Raw genomic sequence first — 22304 nt, 5'->3', positions numbered from 1 at the left:
GCCTCACCTTTCATCACCGTATCCTGTAATGATTTTGTCTGGCAGGCCTGCCGCCTCCTCCTCCTCATTCTCAGGGCCCAGAAGAGGCTCTCTGAGTTCTCGCTAATGTTGAGAGAATGTAGAACCTCAGTAGTCCCATCCAGGACTTCAAACTCAGGACATAATCAGATACGTGCACACACGTATGAACACAAAAGTCTTAGGCTGCACTAGTCATAGCTGTAGAAAATTAGCAATAACCTAAACAATAATGGTCAGAAGGCCATGGTCCAGCCATCCAATAGAATGCTTTGTAGCTATTAAACTGTTAAAAACGATGGGCTTTTCCCTCCCCCACCCCTTTCTTCAGTGTGGCAAATATATGGGTAACAAAACATTTGCCAACATTCAACATTTTTTACATGTACAATTCACCGGCATTCATTACTTCCATTAAGTTATGCAACCAGTCACCGCTCTCCGTTTCCACATTGTTTTCCTTTCGCCCTTAACAGAAACCCAGTGCCCGTTAAGCAACAGCTCTCTCCTTCCCCCTCCACCCCACTCCTGATAATCACCAACAGACTTTGGTCTCTATACATTTGCCTATTCTAGAGATTTCACGTAAGTGGGGCCATACAATATTTGTCTTTTGGGGACCGACTTATTTCACTCAGCGGAATGTTTTCAAGGTGCACCCCTATTATAGTATGTATCAGGACTGCGTTTCTCTTTATGGCGGAGTAACACTCCATTGTATGTGTGTACCACATTTCGTTTATCCATTCACCTGTTCGGATGGCCATTTAGGTTGTTTCTACCTTTTGGCCGTTGTGAATAGTGCTGGAATAAACATTGGTTTACAAAAATCTGTTCGCGTTCCTGTTTTCATTTCTTTTGGGTTTATACCTAGGAGTGGACTTCCTGAGTCATATGTAAACATGATGTTTTGAAGAATATTCAATTACGTGGGAAAATTACTCATGATATAATATGTGAAAATTAGGATATAAAATTTAATATACTTTACAATCTCGATTGTATCAAGTTACATAATATTGTATAAACATAAGCAAGTGGCCAGAAAGAACGACACAAAAATTTTATTTTCTTCACTATATCATCTGTGTTTTCTAAATTATTTCTGATGAGCATGTTTTACTTTTTCATGTTGGTATTATATTTTGGCATATTATTTTATAATAAATAATGACCCTCGCCCCTACTAGAACATATTTTTTTTTTTTGATAGAAAAATCAGACTTCTCTGCTGTTTGCTCTTGGCCTTCAACGGACGCTGAGTGACCAGCAGTAGTGTGAGCCCCATTTCCTGTCTTGAGATTCCCTCCGGATGCCGGTTCTCAGGTGGCTGCCTCCCTGGAATGCCGGGGCTCGCTGCCTGGGGGCTGCTGAACCCCAGGGCATGGTTGTTTATTTACCTGGCCGATAGCTTTCAGCACCAAGCTAGTAACCAGCCTTTCATCCGAGTTTATTTGCAGCCCCCCAAATCCCCCAAACAATGAATAAGAAAGACGGAAGAAGAACTGACGCCTTTGAATTATGGTGTTGGCAAAGAATATCGAATATATCATGCACTGCCAGAAGAACAAACGAATCTGTCTGGAAGAAGTACAGCCAGAATGCTCCTTAGAAGTGAGGATGGCAAGACTTTGTCTCACATCCTTTGGACATGTTGTCAGGAGGGAGCAGTCCCTGGAGAAGGACATCATGTTTGGTAGGGGGTCATCAACAAAAGAAGATCCTCAACAAGATGGATTGACACAGTGGCTGCAACAATGGGCTCAAACATAGCAACGATTGTGAGGACGGCGCAGGACCAGGCAGTGTTTCGTTCTGTTGTCCACAGGGTCGCTACGAGTCGGAACCAACTGGACAGCACCTAACAACAACAAACTTCCCCAGTAGCTCTGCTGATCCTATTAGCTGCCTTATTCCAGCTCCTGTTCCGCAAGGGGATGGAGCCCTGGTAGTGCAGTGGTGGCGAGCTACATGCTAACCAAAAGGTCCGCAGTTCGAATCCACCAGCTGCTCCTTGGAAACCCTATGGGGCGGTTCTACTCTGTCCTATAGGGTTGCTATGAGTCGGAATCGACTCGATGGCAATGGGTTTTTTTGTTGTTGGTGGTGGTGGTGGTTCTGCAGAGTAGGGAACGTACTGCCTGAGGTCCTGCAGATGAGATATTACAATGAAGGAGCTGACCTCTGACAGCTGGGACGGGAGAGACTTTTGGCTGCATTCCCAAGTGTGACTACATAGGGGACACCAAAGACCGAGGGGCCAGGGGCCCAGGTCTCCACCTCCCTGCTCTGATAGCTGAGCTCTGACAAGCCCCTCTTTGAAGCTCTCCGGCCACCTGCCCACAGTATAAACCACGAGGCGGCGGACACACACAATCTCAGGTCCTTTCTGACCACAGCAGTCTGCTCTGTTGGTTCTCACCGAGTGTGACCAACAACGAGAGCAAACCGTTTCCTTGTGTGAGACACAGCTCCAAACGCTTTACAAAGATTCGCTCACTTAATCTCCCGAACCACCCTGTGAGGCAGGTTCTGGCAGCAGCAGCAGCAGCAGCAGCTCTTTTGATGAGGCATAAGGAGGTTGAGTAACCTGCCCAGGAAGTGGAGTTCTGGCTGGTGTAAATGGTTAAGCATTCGACAACTGATCAAAAGATTTGCGGTTCTAATCCACCCTGAGGTGCCTCGGAAGAAAGCCCGGGCAATCTGCTTCCAAAAGATCATAGCCATCGAAAACCCTGTGGAGTAGTTCTTCACTAACACACGTGGGGTCACCATGAGTCGGAATCGACTCAATGGCAATGGATTTGTGTTTGTTTGCTTGTTTGTTCTGTAGCTAGCTGTAGAATCCGGGCTGTTGACCACTCTGCTCTGCTGCCTCTAGGTGACGAGGCTTTCCCCTCACCCTGTTTTCAGCCTTCATCCCAAACTCAGCCACAGGGGGTCAGGGAACACGGTCACTCACTGGTAAAGCTGTGAGGTAGGTGAAACCCATCCCCCTGCCCTCCAGCTGCCCAAAGCCAGCCTCGCAGCCCTGCTCTACCGTTCTCCCCGCTACCCAGCTAAGCAGACATGCAGAGGCCCCCACCCTGCCCCGACTTCATGTCTTAATCATGGCTGAGAGGGAGGTGAGGTAATACGTGTACAATGATTTCAAAAGCATCAAGTGATTTACCAACTCCGGGCTATTATTTTGTCGTCATCTTTATTGATAGCATTCTTACAGCCGCCAACCTGTGCAGAGCTACGTGAAGCCCCTGAACAGAGCCAATATCATCCAAACCCAATACCCTACATTCGATTTAAAAATTAAGGTGGTGACTGGGAACAGTTCTGCTGACAACAGGGTCCCAGCACAAATGCAAACTGATGGAAAAGAAAGGGTTCAACCACAATTTACCCCAACAAACTGAAAGGATTTCATTTCGATGAGTCCCATAGAGTTTTCTTCCACGTGTAATTAATATGCACTTGTGTAATAGCACGGGAAGGAGCCCTGGTGGTGCAGTGGTTACGGCGCTCAGCTGCCAACCGAAAGGTCAGTTGTTAAAACCCACCAGCTGCTCCACAGGAGAAAGATGTGACAGTCTGATTCTGTAAAGATTACAGCCTTGGAGACCCTATGGGGCAGTTCTCCTCTGTCCTATAGGGTCACTATGAGTCAGAATCCATTTGACAGCAACAGGTTAATAACATGGCTAAATTTTTGAAATCTGCTTTTTATTCATTTACATTCTACCATACACACAACCACAAAATGATAAAAATCTTTATACGTATAATTTCCTTGGGAAAAAACTCCACTATTCTAAAAGTAATGCATGCTTATTGCCAAAAGCTTGGAAAACACCAAAAGAACAAGAAGAAATTTGAAACCATTCTTAACTTCAGAACCCAAACTCCTGCCAACTTTCCGTTGTATGTCCTTCAAGACTCTTTTGTTTGCATATGTATCTTAATATTTTAAGGCATAATTGGGATCATACTACATATGTTGTTGTTATGTGCCATCGAGTTGATTCCGACTCATAGCGACCCTATAAGACAAAGTAGAACTGCCCCATAGGGTTTTCTAGGCTGTCTTCTTTATGGGAGCAGATTGCCAGGTCTTTCTCCAGCGGAGCCACTGGGTAAGTTCAAACTGCCAAACTTCGTTTAGCAGCCAAGCGCTTAACTGTTGTGCTACCAGAGTTTGTATACACAACTTTTTCATTTACTTTTATATAAAGGAACATTTTCTTATGCCGTGATAATCATTTTCAAAGACTGCATACTTTTTAATGCAGTAGAGATGCCATGATTTCCTACTCTATTTCCTGGTGGTTGGGCAGTGTGTTAAAATAAACATCTTCATGAGTATAGTTTTTCCCCCAATAGTATTTTTTTTTTCTCCCTTGAAACAACTCCCAGGAGAAGTATTATTGGGTCAAAGGTGAGGATTGTGTGCTGTATCTGAAGCACCCTGACAGCTTACGTAAAAGTGCTGGCTTGTTCATTTAACACCATGGCACTGCGCTGGAACTCAGCACCAGCACACATATTAGGCACTGACAGTTTGTAAGGTACTCTGCAGGGCACTTGCTAGCAAGAGTTCAGAAACAAGGCTCTCGGGGTACAGAGGTTAATACCAAAACACAAGCCTCCTTGTCCAAGAACCACCTCTCCCAGAAGGCCTGCCCACCTCCCGGTATGGAACCAACAAAACCAGTTGCCATCAAGTCGATGCCGTGCGTGTCAGAGCAGAACAGTGCTCCACAGGGTTTTCAGTGGCTGCTTTTTTGGAAGTAGATCCCCAGGCACCTCTGGCTAAGCTAGAACCACCAACCTTTTGGGTAGCAGCTGAACGCTTAACCACTGTGCCACCATGGCTTCTTTTGTAGACCCGTACAATAGACTAGTATTCAGTCACTAAAAATAATGTAGATAAATATTTATTGACCCAGAAAACCATCCATGCTGTATTGCCAAGTGGAAAAAAAAAAGCAAGTTATAAAATAGAATGATCCCATTTTGTTTTAAAAAAAAGTAGGCACACGTACATCTGGAAAGATCTAGCTAATGTGCTAAGTTTTGATGATGACTAAGTATAGCTTCTGTGATAAGGAAATTAATATTTTAAAATTATTTTTGAAGTCTCTGCCTGGCTTCCAAGGCAGGCCTGCCCTGACATTCCCACCAGTCCTTACACAGCGTATCAGCAGCGAGACTCGCTGGTGTGCGCTGCGCGGGGTCGGGGAGGGGGCACTGTGCCAGCCGTGAAGGTCGGCGGTCACCCACCCTCTGACGGCACCTGCCCTTGTCTTATCACTGCTGCGCAGAGCTGGCTCCGCCTACGGTTCTCGCCACTTTTGTTTTCTTACCTCGGTGAAAATGTCAGTCCTGGTTCAACGAGCGCAAACGAGAAACTGGCTTTTCTATGGTCGGGTCATTAAAAACGTAGGCGGCGAGGGAAAGGCGCTCCTGGGAAGTTTCCGTGTCCCGGGTTATGGCACAGTGTGTTTTTAAGTCATTGGATGGCAACGTTTGGCCTCTGCAGAGGCGCCTGCTTCAAAAGTGCTGCCTTTTAAAAAAATTTTTTCTTAATTGTTGTGAAAATGTATGTAACACATATGCCGATTCAACATTCTGAGGTGTGCAACTTAGTGATATCAATTATACTAATCAGATGGGACATCTACCGCCCATAATTGTTGCCAGATTTGAAAGCGCTGCCTTTAAACTCCAGGGCAGCTGCGCTCAAGTGCCAATGTGCTGCAGCTACCCAGCCACAGAAACGCGAGGATTCTAACAGTTTATGTCTGTGATTGTTGTTGGCTGCTGTCAGGTCGATTCGGACTCACGGTGACCCCATATGTGCAGAGTAGAACTGTGCTCCATAGGGTTTTCAAGGTTGTGACCTTTCAGAAGCAGATCGCCAGGCCCACTTGCTGAGCTGCCTCTGGGTAGGTTTGAACTCCCAACCTTTCGGCTAGTAGTTGAGCGCTTAACCATTTGCGCCACTCAGGGACTTCTCGTTGTATGTCTAATGGAGCCGCCAAACAGGTACTAGTCTAAACAGTAGGGTCTTGGGCTTCTCCCCAGGGAGATGGGGCTTCTCACACCCCAAATCACAGGACATCAGTGGTATTTCCATTGTCCCAGGAAGTGGGTTTCCAAACACAAAGCAGAAATTGGCTCAAAAGGATCTTTCTCTGAAAGATGGACCCGAAAGAGATGTTTCAGTCCCGTGCATGCAGACCTCTGCTGCATTGAGTCTGCCACATAAGCGGGGGTTCTGGCTTCCCTTTGAAGTTCCTTGAATTGTAGCCCACTGTCTTGGCTGGGGTCTTTACAGGGCCCAGAACCCATCCCGTGCCCCCAACAAGTAAAGGCTCCTTTGGTGACCAATCGTGCTCTGAGAAAGTTACAGCTGTGGGCCTTAAGGATTATGCTGGCTGATAATTCTTGATTCTAATACAGTAAAACCTGCGAAAGCTGGAAACTGGGTAAGGCGGAAACCTGTCAGAGAAGGAAAACTCAAATATTTTCCACTAATAAAGAGCAATAGAAAAGTCGTCAGACTGCACCCTGTCAAAGGGGGAAAACTAGTGACACTTGGAAAAATAAGGCAGTCCTGTCGAGTTCCAGCTCTCCCTGGTCTCACTGTACAGCGGTGTGGGTTTAGATGTGGCTGCTGTATGTGAAGTGAAAAGTGTCATTGTCTTTTTCCTCCCTGATTTTAAAGGATTGGTGGCTGGCTTGTGTCTAGGTGGGCAGCTCCTGAACATCTGGCCAGCTTTGACGGCAAGCTCTCTCTCCCTCCCCTGGGCAGAGGCTGTTTGCTCACTACAACAATCGGGAGTCTGATCCCTGGCAGACATGGGGACTTTTTGGTCTCGCAGCTATTCGCTCACTGGTATTTGTAACCACATTTGCATGCACCCACATACACAAACACAGACAGAAAGCAATCATCACTGATGTCACCTGAGAAATCAAAGTGTCCATTCGAAGAGTTTTTTTGTGTTTGTTTTTTAATTGTGGACCACAAGTATAGGAATTATCCTCCCAAAGTTCACGGCCACTAGAGGGAGGGCATGGGGCATACCATGGTTTAAATGGTCAGCAAATGGCACTGCACTTGCTTCCTCCCTCCCTCCCTCCCTAACTCATTCACTCCCTTCTGGTCTCCCTCACTCACTGTCTCCCTCCCTCCATCCCTTAGTCACTCTCTTACTCCCTCTCTCCCTCTATCCTTCAGTCACTCCCTCCCTCCCTCCTTCATTCTCTCTCTCCCTCCCTCCACCACTCCCTCCCTCTGTATGTGTGCCTGCCTTTGACCAGGTATTGGAAACACAAAGAGGTATGGAATATATCTCCTGCCCTCACCGTCCTCACTGGCAGTAAACTTCACACCTAAATTACATTGCATTTATTCCATATATAAGGGCTGTTTTTATAAACTCCTAAATTTAAGCTTACTTCGGCACCTAAAAAAGCTTTATTCCAAAAAAGACCCAAAAATCCAAACACATTGCCATCAAGTTGGGTGGGTTTGAACTGCCAATCTTTAGGTTAGCAGCTGATTGCAAAGAAAGTTTCATTAGGGTTTTTTAACCCTGGTATTGAGACCTGTATACAAAGGAGTTGTGTTTTTCCAAGATAAATCTAAGGCCAGGTTTAAATTTCACTGAATCTCAATGTTTATTTATGATCAACTTCAATGGCTGTGAATACAGCTATGTAGCCTGGCCCAGTGCCTGACAAACAGTAGTCACTCAAAATAATAGAACCTCTCTACTGAGCATAAACTATATGTCAAACCTTGTGAATAAGAGAATTAACATAATTATTCATTAAGGTAAAAAACAACAGAAGGCTTTGAAATAGTTACGGTAAGTCAGGCTAGCAATACCAAGCACATGTGCTTCCATTTGCCCCCTTCCCCACCCATGGCAGACATTGCTAACTGACTGCAGAGCTCTTCCTTTGATCCTGAATTTAGCCTCAGGATCCTTCTCTCAGTAAAAGTTACAGCTAATTTTCCATTTCCAGGCCAGAAGAAAGAGACTGGGATTCCAGAGATTCTTTCTTATTTTGTCTGTAAGTAAGGCTGCACTGGTGGTGCAGTGGTTAAGCTCTTGGCTGCTAACTGAAAGGTTGGTGGTTTGAACCTACCAGCTGCTCCACAAAAGACGTGCAGTCTGCTACCGTAAAGACTGTTGTTGTTGTTGTTAGGTGCCGTCAAGTTGGTTCCAACTCATAGTGACCCTGTGCACCACAGAATGAAACACTGCCTGGTCCTGTGCCATGCTCACAGTCGTTATGTTGAGCCCATTGTTGCAGCCACACTGTTAATCCATCTCATTGAGGGTCTTCCTCTTTTTCGCTGACCCTGTACTTTACCGAGCATGATGTCCTTCTCCAGGGACTGATCCTTCCTGACAACACGTCCAGAGTATGTAAGACGTAGTCTCTCCATCCTTTCCTCCAAGGAGTGTTCTGGTTGTACTTCTTCCAAGATGACAGCCTTGGAAACCCCATGAGGCAGTTCTACTCTGTCCTATAGTGTCGCTATGAGTCGGAATCAACTCAACAGCAATGGGTTTAAGGCTGCATAACTTTCATATAAGTCACTGAATTCCTTGAAGCCTGGGCTGACATGTCTGTAAAATGGGGATCATAACTTCCCCTAACTATCCTATGCAGCTCTTGTGAGGTTTAAATGGTAAGAGGGGTGGGAAAGTGCTTTGAAAGGTTAAAAAAACAAGGCATTCCCAAGAGGGTAGCAAGAGCCCCAGAATTCATAAAAACAAAAGTAGCATCTTTACCAGAGGAGGGAGCTCCATTAAAGCCTCTTTAGAACTAAGAAAATACTTTTTTAAAAGAACTTCCTTCCTACTAGGAGCCCTGGTGGCACAATGGGTAAGTGCTCAGGGGCTAACCAGAAGGTTGACGGTTCGTACCGACCAGCCGCTCCTTGGGAGAAAGATGTGGCCCTTTGCTTCTGTAAGGATTTACAGCCTTGGAAAACCTATGCGACAGTTCTGTTCTGTCCTATAGGGTCACCATGGTTTGGAATCGACTTAACAGCAATGGTTTTTTTTTTTTTCTTCCTTCTTCTAATAAGGGAGGAGCCCTGGTGGCATAGTGGTTAGGAGCTCAGCTGCTAACCAAGGGGTCGGCAGTTCAAATCCACCAGCCTCTCCTTGAAAACCCTATGGGCAGTTCTACTCTGTCCTATAGGGTCTCTATGAGTCGGAACCAACTCGAAGGCATATAACAACAACAACTAATAAGGGAAAGGAAAAGAAAAGAGGAAGCGAAATAGAACAAAGAAAGAGAAAAGGACATGACTTGGGATCAGAGGCATTAGACTCCAGTCTCGGTTTCCACCCTGCCCGGTGCCCTGGGAAGTTGGCCTTTATCAGCTTATATCAACAGGCTCTTTCCCCCTCTGGTTGGATTCAGCCAGTGGAAGGCATCAGTAGACTAGACAGAGAGAGAAGAGTGAAGTCGAGGTATTTACTCCCCAGGCTCCTATCTGCTGAGTCGACATGGGATGACTCCATCCATCTACCAAAAGCCACAGCTCCTGCCAGGCAGGGTTGACTCTGACTCATGACGACCTCAAGTACAACAGAACGAAATGTTGCCCCATCCTGATTCATCCTCACGATCAGCGGCATGTTCGAGTCCATCATTTCAGCTACTGTGCCACTCCATCTCCGAGGTTCTCCCCCGCCCTTGTTGACCTCTATTTCACCTCCAGCAATTGAGCTCTCCTGACGACGTGTCCAAAGCAAGCGAGTCGGACAAAGATCCATAAGGTTTTCATTGGCTAATTTTTGTAAGTAGATCACCAGGCCTTCCTTCCAAGTCTGTCTTAGTCTGGAAGCTCTGCTGAAACCTGTCCACTGTGAGTGACCCTGCTGGCATTTGAAATACTGGTGGCACAGCTTCCAGCATCCCAGCAACACGCCGGCCATCACAGTAGGACACACTGATGAACGCACTGACAGACGGGTGGTGGACAGCTACAGTTATCCTCTGGGAATTTTGGTAGCACGTCCCCCTCTTTGTCCCTTTAGGCCTGGAGGTGCTAACAGGTCCCTAGAGATGCTTCACCATCCTTATCAGTTTCCCTCTTTTGTGCCTGAACCTTTATAAGTAGCCGATTTATTAACCTTTCCTCTCACCCCACTTAAGCCGCCATCTGTTTCCTGCCGGAATACTGATACTGACGGTTTACGGAAAATCCCAGCTGCTTTCTTTCTAGCAGCCAGATACAGACACAAGCACCGCCTCCCCTCCTCCCCCGAGTCCCGAGTGAATCCTCAGCACAGCAGCTCCCTTCTCCCCACTGTCTGCCTGACTGGAGGACAGCGCTAACGTAGAGCAGGTCTACTCTGGTGTGGTCCCCTCACGGCCAGCATCGGCATTCCGTAGGAACTTTGGGATGCCAGGTTCCTGGACATCCTAGACCTCCTGAATCTGGAACTCTGGAGGTGGAGCCCTGGCACCTGTGCTTTAATAATCCCTGCGGGCAGGGCCGGATTACCCGATAAGCAAGGTAGGCTCAGGCCCAATTGTGCCTTCCCATCCATCTGCAGTGCACAACTTCACCTGTCTCCCACACGGCAGAGACGTGGTGAAACCCGTGTGAAATTGCTTACCACAGATTAGCAAGTAAATATAACCAAGCCCGTGAGTACTTTGCTCAGTGCAAGCTGGTACGTACCGTGCTTACTGGTATCCAGGTAATTCCTATGAGTACTGAAGTTTGAGAAGCACTTCTTGGAGAATCCCGGGGTTGGGGGTGGTGGCCACAGAGTGGTTGTTCAGGACCCCTTGCCAGGGGCTTCTAACTCCCACCTGCCTGGCTGTCCATGACATCCTGACCCTTGGTTCTCAAGACTGAATCACATTCAGGAACACACGCAAGCTGGAGTGTGGAATCCTTTGAGCCCCATATCTAGCAATTGATCACTTCTGATGATGTGTCCAAAGCAAGCGAGTTGAGCAAAGATCCCAAAGATCCGCAGGTTTTTGTTGGCTGTTTCTTACCTAGCAGAGCGTGTTCCCTTACAGGTCAAGCGTGGCTAGCAGGTGAGCTCAGCACTAAAGGGAAAACCCAAGCATCTCTGAGCACATCCGCGGGGCAAGAGGGAAGACAAGTGACGTAGAAAGGACCAACAGGTGATGGTCCTGTGGCTTTGAAAGAGCAAAGAATTTTCATCCCACTTATAAAAACATGTTTTGGTGTGGTAAATGGAATCCCTTCTGTTGCTGTTATTAATTTTTCTATACTCTGCCTTAGCGAGCAAATGAGTCTTAGAAGAAATACACCTATTCCTTACTTATTGACTCTCGTTATCCAACATTTTGCATTTACCACAATCGTAAAAAATCTACTATCTGACTATTTTGCACATTAATGACATACGTCTGGCAGGAACAAACGCCATCTTGTGAGGTGAGAGTAGCTGGCTGTGATTGTTGAGGTTAGGTGTCAGTTTGGCTGGGCCATGATTCTCAGTGGTTCGGCAGTTATGCAGTGATATAATTTGGCAGTTCTGTAATGATATAGTCATCCTCCTTTTTGTGACCTGATGTGGTCATCCTCCATTTCACATAACACCGATGTTCACGTAATAACCTGGTCTTTGGAACCTAACTATGTCAATAAGTGAGGAGTGGGTGTACAGCCAGAATGCTCCTTAGAAGTGAGGATGGCAAGACTTGGGCTTGCTTCCTTGGACACATCATTAGGAAAGACCAATTGCTAGGAAAAGACATCATGGTTGGTAAAGTAGAGGGTCAGTGAAAACAAGAGAAACCATCAATGAGATGGTCTGACACAATAACCACAACAAGGGACTCCAACAGACTAACCATCATGAAGATGGCGCAGGATCAGGCAACATTTTGTTCTGTTATACGTAAGGTTGCCGTGAATCGGAGCTGACTTGACAGCAACTAACAACAACAATATTAAGATACATACAATATAAAAAATAATTAAAAAAACCAAGCCCATTGCTGTTGAGTCAATGCCGACTCATAGTGACCTAAGGTTAAAAAATAAATAAACAGAAACAAGTGAAGGAAAAAGCATGGTAGGAAAATAAAATGTGGCCAACAGGTAAGATCATACCAAATGTATGGGCAAGATGCTGTATAATTGCTGCAGATGCTGTTCAGATTTGGCTCTGATCTTTATAGCAGACCGAGCAAAACCAAAAACCAAGCCTGTTGCCGTTGAGTCAATTCCGACTCATGGCGACCCCATGCGTTACAGAGTAGAACTGTGATCCATAGGGTTTTCTTGGCTGTAATGTTTATGAAAGCAGATCGCCAGGCCTTTCTTTCGTGATGCCGATGGGTAGGTTTGAATTGCCAGCCTGTTGGTTAGTAGACAGAGCAACGAGGGGAACAAATCAATGACCACAAATCAATGTCCACAAAATACAAGTGCTCTGGAGGCTTTGCTTGATTCCAATACAGCAGAGAGGTGTCTCCTGAGGGGTCTCGAGGGAACACATCATGGGAGTATTGGGGACTGGTCATTACGGGAGGATTTTGGGGTTTGGAGCGTTCCCTCCTGATGGACTCTTGGCTGAAGTTCAGATACAAAGCCCTGAGGTCTCAGGGAGATGCAGCCCTGGTCCTCATCCATTCTCCATCTCCTTTTCCTCCTCAGAGCACCAAGCCAGGAAGCAGCCAGGAGAGGGGTGATTTGCTTGCGGGGTTGCCCTGACTTTAGGGTATAGTATTTGTTACCACCGTTCCCAATGGCATTGGGTTTCCACCTCTGGCTGCAAGTTACGATCATTTGGGCCACATTCCAGAAATATATAATTGCCTGGGCACCCCAGAGTAACTGAATATAGACCCCTGGGAGCAGACCCAGGAATTCACATATATTTTTTTAATGTCCCAGCTAATTTGTGTGTGCAGCTGGAGTACAGACCCCCCAACCCTGGGTCCACTCAGAGGCTGACAAATCTGACTGCACGTCAGTCACTTGAAGAGCTCGTTACACAATGGATTCCCCAGCCACACCCTCCTCCAGGGAATTCTGTTTTTAACAAGAACCCCAGGTGATTCTGATGCAGCTGATCCACACAGACCTGGGCTCTCACAGCGGCGTATCTATGGAAAACAGTGCCTATGGCAATTAGTTTGAAATTGCTGAATGATCACTCACAGCTGGCAATGGAAACTGTGATGACTGATAGACATTGTTCATCCCTCCCCGCCTAAGTGGCACCCAGGGCACGTGCTATACCTACCATACCCTAGATGCGCCTCTAAGACTGCTCTGACTATTGCAGGCTGTGTGACCTTGGGCCTATTACTTAAGCTCTCTGGTTTTGTTTCCCCATCTGTGAAATGGTGAGAGAACTAATATACTGTACCCACTTCTCAGGTTGTTGTGAGCATATCCAAATGACTTCCAACTAGAATGGGAGTCCACCAGGTCAGGGCCCGGGGCCTATTAATCTTTGTCTCCCCAGCACCTAGATAAATGCCTGGCACATAGTAGGCACCCAACTAAATTGAAAATAAGATCATACCTGGGAAAATGGATTAGAAAGGATTAAGTATGTCTGTGGCCACCAGATATGCATTTGTGTGTGTGTGTGTGTGTGTGTGTGTGTGTGTGTGTGTATGTGTGTGTATGCAGGTGGCTGGTTTGAAACACAACCCCACCATGGAGATCCTGGGTCCATGGATTCATAAATTTCAAGCCTCTTGCTGAGAATGATGTGTCTGTGAGCGTGGGTGAGGGGTGCCCTTTGGCCTGGTTTCTTCCATCTTGTGTCAACTCTGGGGTGGATTTATACGTGATTCAACAGGAGAAAGTCAACCTTGTATGGCCAGTCATAGGCACTTTTGCAGGAACTGAACATGCCAAGAATCTGCTGCAACAGAAAATTTCTTTGACAACACACGTGGCTACGGTTTGATTGTTGCTGTCAGTTGCCATCAAGTTGGCGCTTACTCATGGCGACCCCACATACAACAGAAGGAAACACCGCCCAGTCCTGCGCCATCTTCACCATCGTTGGTATGCTCAAGTCCATTGTTGCGACCACTGTGTGTTTTGAGTGCCTTCCAACCTAGGGGGCTCATCTTCCAGCAGTGTATCAGACAGTATTCTGTTGTGATCCATACGGTTTTCATTGGCTAATTTTTGGAAGTAGATCACCAGGCCTTTCTTCCTAGTTTGTCTCAGTCTGGAAGCTCTACTGAAACCTGTCCACCATGGGTGACCCCGCTGGTATTTGAAATACCAGTGGCACAGCTTCCAGCATCCCAGCAACACACAAGCCACAACAGTACAATAAACAGACTTACTAGCCAAACATAATAAGACAATTCATTGAGGTGTAGAAATCTTGTGGTAATCTGAGTGTCTACAAATACCAACTTCTGAACAATAACCAAAGCATGACCTTGTTTAAGCGAAATGTCCAATGAGTGTACACAGAACCACCCCGAGTACCAAGATAAGGGAAGTGGGTGGAGTAAGGGACTGGGGACTGGCCCAGGGCCAGGTCTGGGTTCTAGTCCTGGCCCAGGACTCACTGTGTGCCTTGGGCAAGTCAGTACTCCTCCCTGGGCCTCGGCTTCTCATCTGTAAAACAAAGGGGCTGGTTGTTATCTCTAAGGTCTCTTCTGTCTCTGATTCCAAACCTGAAACTTCTCCATTCATTTTTCTCTGCTGGATCAGAATCCCCCATCTAATCACTGTAAGCACCTAAGTTCCCCCTCTTTCTGGCATCCACCTGCACTCAGACTGACACCCCTGCAAACCAGTCTGAACTCATTCACTCATTCACTCTTTGGCTGTTGTTCGTTGCTGTTGAGTCAGCTCCAGCTCATGGCGACATTACGTATGATAGAACGAACCATTGCCTGGTCCTCCCCCGTCTTTATGATTGTTGGTATGTCTGAGTCCATTGTTTTGGGCTGTTGTGTCAGTCCATCTCATTGAGGGTTTCCTCATTTTTGCTGACCCTCTATTTTACCAAATATGATGTCCTCTTCTAGAGATTGGTCTTTCCTGATGACGTGTCCAAAGTAAGCTAGCCAAAGTTGCACCATTCTCGCCTCTAAGGAGCATTCTGGCTGTATTTCTTCCAAGGCTGATTTGTCCATTCTTTTAGCAGTCCACAGTATGTCCGATATTCTCTGCCAACACCACACCATGCATCAATTCTTCTTCTGTCTTCTTTTTTCATTATCCAACTTTTGCAAGCATATGAGGCGACTGAAAAGACCATGGCTTGAGTCAGACGCAGTCACTCTGTTAGAAAGGTGATATTCAACTAGCCTCATCAATATTTCCAACACAAATGAACTTTATAGTCTCTGTGTGGTGAACCCTATTTAAACTAGAATTCTAGCTACAACCAACCAACTTCAAATAACAAGAGGCATTTTGGGCTGGGAAGAGGGAGAAGCTATTCTGCCTCTGGTTAGAAGTTCAGGCCCTTTGCTCAGACAGACTGTATTAGTTTCCTAGTGCTGCTGTAACAGCTTAAAACACTAGTATATTATCTAAGGGGCCCTGGTGGCACAGTGGTTAAACATTCAGCTGCTAGCCAAAAGGTTCAAACCCATCAGCTGCTCTGTGGGAGAAAGATGTGGCAGTCTGCTTTTGTAAAGATTACAGCCTTGGAAACCCTATGCAGCATTTCTACTCTGTCCTATAGGCTCTCTATGAATTGAAATCAACTCAGTGGCAACAGGTTTGGTTTTTTGGTTTAATTTATTATCTTATAGTTCTGGAGGCTGGAAGTCTACAATGGGTTGGCAGTGCTGCGTTCCTTCTGGAGGCTCGTAGAAAATCCATTTCCTTGTCTTTTCCAGCTTCACGAGGCTGTCTGCATTCCTCAGCTTGTGGCCCCGCATGACTCCAATCTGCCTCTATTGTCACATTTGCTTCTCTGACTCTTCGGCCTCTCTCTTTCCTTTGAATGATCCTGGTGATTTATCGGGCCTGGGGTAATCAAAGTTTATTGCCCTACCTCAAAGTCCTTAGTTTAATCACACCTGCAAAGTCCCTTTTGCCATATAAGGTGACATATTCACAGGAGATTAGGTAGTAGACATCTTTATTGTTAGCTTGTTAGCTACCGTCCAGTAGCTCCCAATTAACAGCAATCTCACGTACGATGGAATGAAACGTTGCCTGGTCCTGCACCATTCCCATGATTGGCTGCGGATCTGACTGTTGGGATCCATAGGATTGTCACTGGCTGATTTTCAGAAGTAGATTGCCAGGCCTTTCTTCCTACTCCATTTTAGTCTGGAAGCTCCACTGAAACCTGTTCAGCATCATAGCAACCCGCAAGCCTCTACTGACAGATGGGTGGTAGCTGCAAGTGAGGCATACTGGCCAGGAATCAAACCCAGGTCTCCTGCATGGAAGGCCACAATTCTATCACTGAACCACCACTGTCCCCCTTAGGGGGCTATCATTCTGCCTATCACGCAGACCTAACTTCAAACACCACTTCAGCCGCTAATTTGTGTGACTTTCGGTAAATTGTATTGCCTTTCTGAGCCTCAGTTTCCTCGTTGATAAAACTGGGACAGTAACAAGCCTATCTTACAGATTTTGTTTTGTTAGGATTAAATAAGGTAATGTTTGTTAAGGACTCAGCCTGGCACATGGCAAGTGCTCGATGCATGTTATTCGTAAGAGGAGAGAAATTAGGGATTTACTTAGAAGGAAAACTCACCTGGGTTCTGTCTACAGTCATCTACACCTTAACATCACTGTAGAATCAGGAGACTCAGGATGATGACTCAGATGTGCAAAATCCTAATTTTAAAAAAAATTAAGGAATTGTTGACAATACTCACCTAATTAAGGTAGTAAACAGGACATCAATGCTTTAGAGAGATCCTTTAATATAAGAAATGGAAAAAAACAAAACAAAGCAGTGAGCTCAACAGAAATTCAATTTACCAGAGCCCTCTCCTCCCCCCTTCCCCCATCCTCCTGGGGGTGAGGGGTGCTGTCCTGGGGTGCCTGTGTATGGGTGCTGTGCAAATGCCACAGTGGAGAATGTTCTGAGTCTAGTGGGAGGGGGCCCATCACTAGGAAACTTGAAGGAAACGGGCCCTTGTTTCCAGGAGAAGGCATCTGCAGTGCATCTCTGCAGCCTGCCCATCTGAAGCTTCCCAAAAAGGGCCTCCTGTTCCATGTCAAACAGGAAAATCAACTATTCTGCTGAAGAGTGTAAGTGAAATCTGAGATCACCCAAAATAGAAAAGGGGAGTTTCTATCAACACAAGCAAGTCCTTCAGGCTTTCAGAGAAGTATCAGCCAATAAGACAAGTGACTGACATTGAACCAGAGGGATCGCAAAGTCCCTCAGACATGGGCCAGACTGGACCAGAGAACAATCAGTTGCAAAGGCTTTGAAAGACAAATAAATACGAGCTTTTCCCCTCCACACCTGTCAGGGCAGGTATTCACCCAGTCCTCTGGGAAATGTAGTTAGATGTGGCTATCATCATATGTGGGTGTATTAGTTCTCTAGTCCTGCCATAACAGAAATACCACAAGTGGATGGCTTTAACAAACAGAAATCTATTGTCTCACAGTTTAGGAGGCTAGACATCCAAATTCAGGGCACCAGCTCTAGGAGAAGGCTTTCTCTTTCTGTCTGCTGTGGGGGAAGGTCCTCATCAATCTTCCCCTGGGTCTAGGAGGTTCTCAGCACAGGGACTCTGGATCCAAAGGACGTGCTCCCCCACACCCCGGCTCTCCTCTCTTGATGGTAGTAGGTCCCTATCTCTGCTTGCTTCTCTCTCCTTTGATCTCTTGTAAGATAAAAGGTGTGACTCAAGTAAGGGCATGAGTTGAACAAGGGTGGTAAGGGTGGTGACTGGGGTAAGGATGGTGACTTGAGTCACATCCTCTAGTAAGGCAGTGACTCAAGATATAGCCCACCCTAATCCCGCCTGGGCAAATCTTCTGCAAAAGATCTCTTTAAAGTGTGGAAAAGCAAAGATGTCACCTTGAAGACTAAGGTGCACCTGACCCAATCCATAGTATTTTCAATCACATCATATGCATGTGAAAGCTGGACAATGAATAAGGAAGACCGAAGAAGAACTGACGCCTTTGAATTGTGGTGTTGGCGAAGAATACTGAATACACCATGGACTGCCAAAAGAACAAACAAATCTGTCTTGGAAGAAGTACAACCAGAATGCTCCTTAGAAGGAAGGATGGCGAGACTACGTCTCACACACTTTGGACATGTTGTCAAGAGGGATCAGTCCCTGGAGAAGGACATCATGCTTGGTAAAGTACAAGGTCAGTGAAAAAGAGGAAGACCCTCAATGGGATGGATTGACACTGGCTGCAACAATGGGCTCAAGCGTAACAATGATTGTGAGGATGGTGCAGGACTGGGCAGTGTTTCATTCTGTGGTGCACAGGGTCGCTATGAGTCAGAACTGACTTGACGGTACCTAACAACAACAACAACAAATCCTGCCTCATTAACATAACAGACAACTCACTCCCAAATGGGTCCCATAATCACAGGCATAGAGGCTAGGATTTACAACACATCACAAATGGAGGATAATTACACCAGATCACAAAATGGAGGACAACTACACAATACTTGAAATCATGGCCTAGCCAAGTTGACACATATTTTGGGGGGGACACAATTCAATCCATAACAGTGGGTAAAACTTTCAATGTCTCCAAGATGAATGTATCTGACATGCTGCATTTGTCATTACATGAACTTCCCCGTGTTTATTTCATTTAATCCTCAGGGTAACCCTGTGAAGTGGTCAGAGTAAGCCTTCATTATCCCCGTTTTTACAGATGAGGAAACTGAGTCTCAGAAGGAAGAAAAGACTTCCTCAAGGTCACACAGCAAATTAGTGGCAGAGCCAGGATTTGAACCTAGATTTGTCTGCCGCTGAGGGGCTTATTCTGCTCTTGGCTGCCTCCCTGTACGACTGCTCATCTGTTGTTTTAATGGAGAAGTAGATGAAGACTACTTCTGTGTGCTCTCTCCTGCCCCTGCCCCTGCCCCTGCCCTCACATTTATGCTGTCCCCTGGCTTCCAAAATATTCTACCATCTTGCTTCACAAAGCATGGTCTGTAGACTAGCAGCACGAGGGAGCCTGTTGGAAATGTAGAATTCTCCCTCTCCAGACCTACAGACCACTCAGATCCCCAGGTAATGTTTGTTGTTGTTGTTAGCTGCCATCAAGCCAACCTCCGACTCATGGCGACTCCACGAACGATGGAACAAAATGCTGCCTGTGGTTTCAGACCCAGGTCTCCTGCATGGAAGACGAGAATTCTACCAATGAACCACCAATGCCTCATCAGGTAATTCCTACACATAACCAAATTTGAGAAGTGCTGATTTACCGCATCCACCCACCCAAGCCTACCTGGTACTCAAAGTGGCTCCTTCTCCTCCCTTTGCCCGTCCCAAACACAGTGAGGGCCTAAACAACAGAGTTTTCACTAATTTCTTCTCTCCTTCTGGAACTTCTCCCACACTATTCAATGAGTTTATGGCCTCAAAACATCTCCTCAGGCCAGCTCAGACACCCTTATTTTTCCATAAGGCCTCACTTTTCCTAAGAGGCCTGTAGGAGGTCCCTTGTTGGAGCCTCCACCTATTCTAGTAGGGAGTTCACTCAAGAAAATTTCCTCACAAAAGTGCCCAAAGAGCTCTCAGCAAAATGTGCTCTCCTTAGAGCTGAGAGCTGACCCCACTGTCTGCTCCAAGCAGGCCCAAGATAAGACCTGGACCCCACAATCTCTCTTTGGCATAGTCAAAGAGGACCAATTCTAGTTTTTCCTCCTTCCCCTGCCTTGGGAATCTCTTACAGAAGTAAGAAAAGACACAGGCAGCAAGAGAGGGCAAGAGAGATGAGGGGTGTGATTAACGCCGAGGCAGGGAGAGCCCAGATGATGAACCAGGAGTTTGTTTTGTGAGAGAGGATAGAGGAGACGATAAATCAGAAGGAACCTGAACAAGTTATTCTCTCACTCTCTTGCTCTCTCTCTCCTCTTTCCTCCACCTTCCCCAACCTTAAGAAACTTCCTTTTTAAGAGCTGACCAATAATTATCAAATCTTCTCTGGGTCACAGGTCAGGAGCATTAAAAGTTTAAAAATAAATGGTGATTTTTTTTTAGTTTAAAAAAACAAACAATAGTATAGAACAAGGAAGGTTGTCTGATGACAGCGGAAACACAACCCCACAATTCAGGTTTTGGGTTCAGTAAGTGTGAGTTTAAGTTTTCAAAGGCCCAACACCGGTACAAAGGAGGAGCCGGACAACAGACAAAGTGGAGGGCTGGCATGTTTCCCCCGTTCTGTGTCACAGGAAATGGAGCTAACCCACCAGGGAGGCCAGGACACATCTTGCACTCTGGAGAAAACCAGAAGGCCGATATGTTCAAATCAGTCATAATTTATGGTAGGCTGGTTGGAAAGAATGTGCTGTTGGTTGATTTTTATCTCTATAGCTTCTGTCTCTGGAAGGAAGGACTGGCGTTGACCCAACCAGAAAACCAGAGTGAATTGGAAAAAGATGGTTTCCTGCAAGGCTGATAAAGTTAAAAAAAAAAACAAAAACAAAAAACCCTTCCATATATAAACGAGAAGGGGGTGGGGCTGGTGGTGGTGGTTAGGGTGGCAGGTAGCAAGCCCAGGTTTCTCCTAGAGGAAAGGTCTTTCTCCACGGAGCCACTGGGTGGGTTGGAACTGCCAACCTTTTAGTTAGCAGCTTAACCTTTGCACCACCTTTTGATTAGCTGTTTAACTGATGCACCACCAGGGCTCCTTCTGTGAAGATTACAGCCAAGAAAACCCTATGGGGCAGTTCTGGGGTTGCTATGAGTGGAAAACCGTTTGACGGCACCTAACAACGACAAATGTACCTGTCACACATCGTTTGCGTCCTCGACATTCTTCACGTGTACGATTCAGTGACACTAGTTATGGTCATCATGTTGCTCAACTATCACCAATATCTGTTCCCATCACCTTTTACCAGAAGCTCAGTGTCCCCTAAGCAGGGAGTCTCCCTTTCCCCTCCATGCCACCCACTCCTGGTAACCACTAATAAACTCTGGTCTCTATACACTTGCCTGTTCTAGAGATTTCATGTAAGTGGAATTATACAATACCTGCCCCTTTGTGACAGGGCCTAACTGTGGATATAAGCGCCCAGGGCAATGAGTGTGAAATTGCAGAATGATCTCTCCCATTGGTGATGGAAAATGTGACGGCCAATAGAAACTGCTCAGTGGTGCCCCACCTTAAGCTGGGCCCAGGGCTGTGCCCTACCTGCCCTTGACCCCTCCTCGTTAAGCCTTTCCTTTGTGAGGGTGTCTAATTTTACTATGAAAGGTTTTTTCTTAACATCAGAACCAATTTGTAGGTTTGACTGAGTCTCAACGCTTGGAAATGCCTTCCTCGTTTACAGAAGATTATGCTTCAAATCAAGAGTCTGTACCACTGGGATTGCCAGCCTGTTGAGAAGCGTTCTCTGTTTTCCAAGCTGTGTGCTTTAGTCTAAACCTGCTCTCTCTCTGCACTGCCCTTCCTTCCTCTCCATGGGACACACACGCACAGTAAATACAGCTGTGCTTCCCCAGGCCTGGGCCAGAATCTACAAGGGTGGGACAGAGCCCGAAGTGTGCATTTTGGCTTCACAGCTCGTGTGTTCAACATGCATCTTGTTATGGTACGGGGCGGGGAGGGGGCATCTTTGCTGTAGCTAGAAATCTTCAGCTCTGCTTCAGCAAACATTTCAGAAAGGCTTCTCCTATCCCTTGTTCAAACCAAAATAAATACAGAGTGGTGGCTGCAAATGAAGGCGGGGGACATTTGACAGGAGTGACCTCTCACCTAAACGGCCTCTTGCCTGGCCAGCTCTATCTGCTGAACTCTCCACCAGAGACTTTCCCCTAAATCCTGATAAGAATCCTGCGCACAACTGGATTCTTTCGCAATAAAATATTTTATCTTTACTGAGTGTGTCCTTGAGGGCTTAAAGATGAGGGTGTAGAGGGTTCAAACTGGCAGCCGTGGGCGGGATCCAGTTTGCAGCCTTGCTTTCTTTGGCCCACACCATGGTCCCTTCTTTTTCGTTTCCGGCATTAACGAAGCAGAAGGTTTCACATAAATATCTGAATGTCTGCCATTTCTTGGAAAAGTAGATCTGGCTACGCTGAGCCCCAACTTCCACAGAGAAGTTATCGCTCGTTACTGATTAGGTGGGGCCCGG

Source organism: Trichechus manatus, unplaced genomic scaffold, assembly GCF_000243295.1.
Source record: "Trichechus manatus latirostris isolate Lorelei unplaced genomic scaffold, TriManLat1.0 scaffold00025, whole genome shotgun sequence".
Lineage (NCBI taxonomy): Eukaryota > Metazoa > Chordata > Mammalia > Sirenia > Trichechidae > Trichechus > Trichechus manatus.
The sequence above is the reverse complement of the archived record's forward strand: the minus strand, read 5'-3'. Positions refer to the sequence as shown.